Consider the following 7,951-nt stretch of genomic DNA (forward strand, 5'->3'; position numbering starts at 1 on the left):
GTATGGACTTTAAGGCATGACTGTGAAGTCGAATGAATGAATGGTACGAAAGTCTTTGGCTAACGGAGGTGCTCCAGGAACCCATTAGCGGGTAGAGGCACAGGGACCAAATCCCAGTTCTGCTACTGAGCTCAGTCTCTTCACCTGTAAAATGGGGTTAATGTGCGTCGCCCACTTCCTAAGGTTATTGAGAGATTTAAAATGCAAAGGGCATTCTTATCACCCAGGAAACGTGCAATAGCTGATAGCTGTTATTGACAGTAATTATTCTAATAATGGTAGAATAAAATGTCATTGAGAAGCCATCTGGGAGCCCAGGAGCCAAGGTTCACACCCTAGAGGGGACTGTGAACTTGACACAGCACAACTTCAGCCCTGTATCCTCTGTGTACATTTCGGTTTGGTCATGGAGACCGTCTCCCAAGCACAAGGCCATCTCCTCCCATTGCTTCCGTCAAGGTCATACCCGTGAGCACACTGCTTTCCTAAAATGTGCTGCTGGAGTAAATGTCTAGCCTTGACGCCAGCCCAGGAGTGGGGGGATGGGAGTTCAAATCCAGGCCCCACTGCTTGTCAGCTGTGGAAACTTAGACATGGTACTTAATTGCTCTACGCCTCAGTTTTCTCATCTGAGAAAGAAGTGTAATAATAGTATCTACCTCTTACAGTCACCATAAGGATTAAGTGTTAAAACGTGTCCCGTGCCTGGCAAGCAGAGAACATATCATGTTGGACAGTGTTATTATCTTTATTCCACCAATGGCTAAATTGAGGCTCAGCCAGAAGAACTTGGTCTAAATTGTCAGTTGTGATGTTTATTGGCCCTGGGTTGGGATTAGTTTCATTAACTATTAGAAGCCCCAATCAGTGAACTCATTGTGAGATAGCTCCTTTTACCCCTTAGTGATTTTGTGTTAGTTAATGGGAGTCCATACCAGTAACCTAAGAAAAATGGGTAAGGGAAAATCATAACATTGAGAAGATGTCCTCTATGAACTTTTTTTCCGGAGAGCTGAGGAAACACTTGGTCCTGGTATTAAAAGGTTTTGGGTTCCAGCGTGAGATGTACCAAGCAAGGTAATAGGGAGTCCTTAAAGGTCTTTAAGCAGGGGAAGCGTGAACTTAAAGGATATGAATTTGGCAGTGTGTATGGGTTAATTCAAGATACTGAAGTGCTGTGCTTGCTTCGGCAGCACATATACTAAAATTGGAACGATGCAGAGAAGATTAGCATGGCCCCTGTGCAAGGATGACACGCAAATTCCTGAAGCGTTCTATATTTTTGAAACTAATAAAAAATGTTAAATATATATATATTTAACATTTTGTGTGTGTGTGTGTATATATATATATATATATATATATATATATATATATACACACACACACAAAAACAAAACAAAAAAGATACTGAACTGCTGGTGGGGTACAAATGGGCACAGTATCTATAGAGGGTGACTGAATTCCACAAACATTTAAGATATATTTGTAGAGCCCCTTCTAAATGCCAGGTGCCATGGAGGTGCTGAGAATTTGCAGCAAACAAATCCAACCCAGTCCCTCTGTTTGGTGCTTATGATCTGGAGAAGAGACAGACAATAAACGAATGTACAAGTCGATACTCTGCATGTTCCGAATATACAAGTCAATACTCTGCGTGTTCTGAGATGAAATGTTATAAAGAAACGAAAGCAGGGTAAGAAGCAGAGCCTGAGTGGGGAGGGGTGGGGTTTGATTTGAGGTACAGATGAAATAAGGACAAGTCACGAAGACATGCCAGGAGAGAACATTTCAGGCAGAGGGAAAGTTAAGTGCCAAGATCCTGAGATGGGACTGCACCTGGTGGAGAAGGGAGGGCAGAAGGCACGAGGTGAGAGAGGTCGTGGGGTCAGACACGTAGCTTCAAGGCCATTGTAAGAATGTTTTACTCTGAGTAATATGGGAGAGCATCACGAGCTTCTGAGCAGAGGAGGGACAGGACCTGACTTGGTTTTAAGGGGATCCCTCTGGTTATATGTGGAGAATGGACCATAGGAGCCAGGGGATCCAGGGATAAGCGTGGCTGCTGGTACCAGGGCGGTGTGGGTAGAGGTCATAAGAAGTGCTTAGGTTCTGGATGTTATGAAGAGATGGACCTCAGGGGTTACTGAGGGCTGGCAGTATCTGTCAAAATTGCAAGTGCACATACCCTTTGACCTAACATGTCTGCATCTGGGACGCAGCCTACGTTTATACTTGCACATGGGTGAAATGACCCGCATATAAGAATGTTTATTGCTGTGTGAGGGGAGAACTGAATGGCTGGGTAGAGCCAAGTGTGGGTGGGGATGTAGAGATAGTGCTGGGGGAGTGAGGACTGAAGCTGCCATCTGGAGAGCAAGCTGTCAAGTTAAATATATATGTCAGAGCATATAAAATATGGCCACCAATTCTTTGGCATTCCTCCCACTGAGAGGTGAGTCTACACCTGCTCTCCCAATCTGGGCTGGCCCATGACTGCTTTGACCAATGACTAGGGCAGAAGTGATGCTGTGTCTGTTTCTAGGCCCGGGTGTTCAAAGACTAGCAGCTTTTACTTCCTTTTCCTTGGAATGATTACTTGGGGAGAAGTCAGCTGCCGTGAAAGAAGTCCGACCACCCTGAGACTGCCACCCTCAGACTGCCGTGCTGTGAGGAAGCCAGTTAGCTATGGGGAGGTGTCCTCTAGGATGAGATGAGATGCTGTGTGTAGGGAGGGTGGAGGCGGGAAGGCCCAGGTGCATAAAGGCTGTAGACATGAATGAAGAAGCCAGCCATCTTGGAAGGGAACCTGCTGCCCTCGCTGTCTTAGCTGATACCACATGGTTCAGAGGTGAGCCATCCAGCCAAGCCCTTCTTGAATTCCTGACCCACAAAATCACAAAGTGGTTGTTTTAAGCCTCTAAATTGAGCGTAATTTATTGTGGTGCAAAAGATAACCAGAATACATGTAGCCTATCACCCAGAAATTGCACTCCTGTTTATTTGTACAGACAAAATTGTCACACAGCTGAGACAGGACATGGCAGTGCTGTTGTGGTGGCCGAGGGTTAGAGACCACCCAGGTGGTGGCCTACCCATCACTGGCGTAGCAGAGAAGAAAACATGGTGGGTGCAAAGCAAGGAGTCCTAGTCCGCAATGAGCCACAGGTCAAGCCACAACCCAGATCCCAGATCCGTATTAAACAGGGAATGAGCGCGAGAGCAAACATAAATTTAAAATGCCCACAAAGAAAGCAACAATACACATACAGTGATATTATGTTCTCCAAGAAGGCTTACACATTGAAGAACACACACGGAACCCATCAGAGGGGTTCCACGGACGTGCATACAACGGGAAGGGGAAATGAGATAACAAGAGGTAGGAAGAGAAAACGTAAAACACAAGCGGCCTGTGCAGGGGTCGACAATAATAATCCGCCATAAACTGAGGAGTTTTTTTTTTAAACTTGACTTTCTCCATGTGAAGTTTAAAAACTAATTTTAAAAAAGGCAAATAAAATAAATATCTATCCATAGGGAGTTGGTTGAATACATTATATCATGTCCACATGATGGAGTACTATGAAACCACGAAAAAGAAGACAGAAACTTGCTGTGTACTAATATGGAAGAATCTCCAAAGTGTGATAATAAGGGGAAAGATGATGTAGAAGGGTGTGTAGCATAAGTTTCCTTTGGGGAGGAAATAAAAGTGTATGTATTTGCATATATGTTTCTAGACAAGTGGTATCTCTGTGGAAGAATATTCCAGAAACTAGTATAAGTGGATACTTCTGGGGAAATGAGCCAGGTGTCAGTAGATGAAAGACTTCAGAAGAGCAGGTACCCAGGAACTGCGTCAGGGAAGGAATGGCCACCAACATTGGGACCTCCTCCGGGCCTGGCCCGTGCCAGGTACTGGGACTCAGAGGGGAAGCAGAGCCCACCCTGCCCTGCTCAGGGTCCTGATGTTGCCCCACTCATGATGTGACCTTGGCTGAGAAGATCCCGTGTGATTTGGGCACTGCCCATCCCTCTGCCTTCATTGGCTACCTCCCTGGCCTTCACCCACACTCATCCATCTCTCGCTGTAGTTTTAAACATACAAAGAGACATAAAGAATAATATAATAAAACCCCATGTTCTCACCAACCAGTTTAACAAAGAAAACTTTTCAAACACAATTGAGGGTCTAGTGGTTTTAAAGTATGTCCACAAAATGTTGCACACTCCTTCCTTCATAAGGTGGCATCTATTTCCCTCCACCTTTGAATGTGGGTTGGGCTTAGTGACTGCTTCTGACGAAGAGACTGTGGTAGAAGTGATGTTTGAAGCTAGGTCACAAAAAGGAAGGTCATAAAAAGGATACAGCTTCTACATAGACATCTGTCTGTCACTGTTGGAATCCAGTCACCTTGTCATGATGGGATCCAGGTCACACGGAAAAGAACTGAATAGAGAGGAACTGAATGTCCCTTCTTCCTGCCGCCAGCCCTGGTCAGGCCTTCAGATGACTGCAGCCCCCATTGACATCTGAATGCCACCTCCTGAGGACCAGAACCATCCGGCTAAACCATTCCCAAATTCCTGACGCTCAAAAACCGTGAGCTACAATAAATGACTGCTGTTGCTTTTATTTTATTTTAAATATATATATTTTTTATTTTTCAATTACAGTTGACATATTGTTGTTGCTTTTAAATATTATGTTGTGGGGTTGTTATGTAGGAGAGATAACTAATACAGATGGCCCCCGGGTACCCTGTGTAATAATAGTTCCCTTCTCCACACCAAAGAAACTACTATCCTGATATTTATTATTAACATTCCCATGAATGTTTTGACTTTTACTACACATGTATAAATCCTTACACAATATACAGGACTGCATTTCATTCTTCAAAGTGTATAGCAATTCCCATGACATAATACATACGTTTCTATTTATAATATGCAATCTGTCTCACTTGTTTTTATTCCTTCCTCAGTAAGTGCTGGAGATCCCTCTGGGTTGAGGCAGGCAGGCGCAGTTCCTTTTTCATTGCTGTATAGTATTCCACTGTAGTGATATACCACAATATAGTATCCGGAACGCCGTGCTGACGAACATGTAAGTCACTTCCGGTTTTGCTATTATAAACACCGGTGGCAGTAACATTCAGTCACCCTCTGCTCTTCTTCACATGGCAACTTCGAAGTCTCAGCTGTAATGTCACCTCACTGACCACCTCTCCTAGCTAACAGGCTCTCTGTCCCCAGTGCCTCCCTGCCAGATGTGGTCTCTATTGGTGCTCCCTCTACTTTTCCTTCCAGTACCTACTAAGCTTGGTCAACATTCAGTTATCTGATCCATTCCTTGAAATGGAAAGTAAGTTCCATGAGGGCAGACATAGTAGTGGGTTTTCTCCCCAGTCTCTTCCTGCTCCCAACACAAACCTAGCAGAGGTCCTGAATAGAGTAGGCCCTCAACAAAACTTATACTACGAATGGCTGAATATAGCTTCCTCACTTTGGGCCTCAGTTTCCCATCTGCATGGTAAAACCTTTAGATCAATTTTGGGGAGACTTTAGGTTCAGCTTCTGAGAGGGGCCTCAGTGGCCATCATAAGGTGTAGAGGAGAAGACCTTCAACTTACATCTAACATTCTGGAGACCTTTTTCTATTTGCATAAAGAGAGATCTTTTGCTGATTTTACAACCTTATGTCCACCTGAGATTCCATCCTTCCATCCACATTCACAAATAAGAAAAACTGAGATCCAGAGTGGGGAAAGGACAGGTCCCCAAGCTTAGAAGGCAAAGCAGACCCGAAACCGGTCCGGGACCATGCACAAAGGAGTTGACAGGTCTCACCGTTGGGGAGACAGGCCTTCCTGGGACCTGCCCCAACAAGCTGCCAGACCCAGGCTCATTGCCCGATTCCCAGCCTGGCTTTTCCCCGCTGCTCCCCCACCTCCAGGTCCCCTTCTTAGGGATTTCCCTGCAGCTTCCTGCTGAGCCAGGCCTTGGGAGCCCCATTGATCCTCTGACAGCCCAAGACAGATCGTCAGGGAGTGTGTATTCAGGTGCAGGCCAAGCACATGGAGGCCAGATGAGAATGGGGTGGGGGGTGAGGGGCCCACTTGGGTGGGGGAAAGAGGTCTGGGGAGGGCCAGGATAGAGGATCCCACAGACACCTGCCTCCTCTGTCCCTCCCCCGCGATTCCCACCCTCCTTGGGGCTTCTGCTCCCTCAGCTTCCTCTCACAGGGGTGGGGCTTGCCCCGTTCTCTCCTCTCTCCCTTGCCTGCCAGGCCTCAGGGGTACAGTGAAGAAAAGTTGGAATAAGGAGTAAGCGCTGCTTAGTCTGAGCGCAGCCCTCCTGTGAGGGTCAGGCAGGCAATAGCTCCTCCTGAGCCTCAGTTTCCTGGGGACAATGAGGAGGCAATGTGTTTTACATGGGTCCAGCAGACTGTGAGGCATGCCCTGTGAATGTCTCCACAGCCCTTCACTGGCCCCAAAACTCTTGCTGCTCAGTCCCTCTCTGGTTATGGAAGCCCCCGGCTGTTTTCCCCAACTCATCCTCCCCCCACCCAGAAGCAACTGGGGTTGTTGGGTCTGTTGACTCAAGAGGATTCCTGGAACAGGCACCTGGGGCTGCTGAGTCCTGTGCTGGCAGGAGTCGGGGTGCTGCCCCTGGGCCTCAGGTGATGGGTGCTCACTCCCTCTTGAGGTGGCCCTCAGCTCTGCCTCTTGGCAAGTTCTCCGTTCTCCTTCCAGAAACCTGGTCCCTGTGGCTTCTGCAGGGTAGTGTGGTCCCCACAATGGAGGGGTCTGCCTTGATGCCCTGCCCCCTCAAAGACCTTTAGATGGCACGTGCATCTCAAGGTGGTACCTGAGCATTGTGTGTTGTGCAAGGGAGTAAGGGACTGGGGGGGCGGGCGGTGCATACGCTCAGAAGGGGAAACAGGCTGCGGGGAAGTCGGCTCAGAGAGAGGGATGGGGTCGAGGAATGGGGCTCAGGGGGGGAAGAGGAGACTCAAAAGAGAGGTAAGCACTGGGAGGGGACAGGATTCAGTGAGATAGACCGGGATTTGTGAGGACCCCGGGGTCTCAGAGAGGCCGGGGCAGAAGGGCCAGCAGAACAGAGGGAGGATGGGTTTCAGACGCAGGGCATTGTGGCTCCGATGAGGGGATGGGGGCGGACAGGAGGGTCAACTGGGGGATCAATGGGTGCACACTGCCCACTCCAGCTCAGGGAGGAGGGAGGCTGTGCCTGTGGAGGTGGCACCAGGACAAAGCCCCGGGGAGCAGCCTGGGCCCTGCAGTTTCTTCCCAGCTGACAGACCCTGAGCTAATGATCATTACTGAGCAGTTGGGCCCGGTTTCCCGGGATTCGCATTGGCAGCAGCAATCAGCACGTCAGCCGCTCTGTGGATGGCAGCAGGCGCTAGCCTCCCAGGGGGTGGCAATTTAGGGAGCGGAGGTGAGGGCTTCCTTGGCCTCGTGTGGGGCTGGGGAAGGTGTAGTTTTGCCTTCCCTGCGGATTAGGAGATTGCAGGAGGGCAATCTTGAGTGGAGGCAGGGGGCAGGCGTTAATTATCCCCCCAGGCCAGGACCAGGGGAGAGCATCCTGGGGGGGAGGCAGGGGCTGTAGATCTCATAAACACTAGGACATTAGGCTTGGAGCTCTTTGGATCACGTGGCTACCACTCATTGCAGAGATGATGAAATAGACTGGAGAGGAATAGTGTGTTGTTCAAGGTCACACAGTAAAACAGAAACACTTGTTGAGTGTGTCTGTGCCAGACGCTGTCAAAAGCTCTTTACTAAATCCTCACTCCCAACCCCAGGAGATGACTACTATTATTAACCCCATTTTACAGATGAGGAGACGGAGGCACAGAGAGGTTAACAGCCAGGAAGTCCCACAGCTGGAATGTGGAGCCTAGTCAGCCTGCCTGGACCTT

General features: G+C 48.3%; 1 non-coding gene across 1 annotated transcript; it reads left to right on the forward strand.

The window, feature by feature from the left end:
- The first annotated feature begins 1,177 nt into the window (after positions 1-1,177).
- Positions 1,178-1,284, forward strand: LOC117016348 (U6 spliceosomal RNA). The gene has a single exon (XR_004421874.1). It is a non-coding gene; the product is annotated as a U6 spliceosomal RNA (small nuclear RNA).
- Positions 1,285-7,951: the final 6,667 nt, after the last annotated feature.

The sequence above is a fragment of the Rhinolophus ferrumequinum genome, chromosome 23 (assembly GCF_004115265.2).
Source record: "Rhinolophus ferrumequinum isolate MPI-CBG mRhiFer1 chromosome 23, mRhiFer1_v1.p, whole genome shotgun sequence".
In the NCBI taxonomy this organism is placed as follows: domain Eukaryota; kingdom Metazoa; phylum Chordata; class Mammalia; order Chiroptera; family Rhinolophidae; genus Rhinolophus; species Rhinolophus ferrumequinum.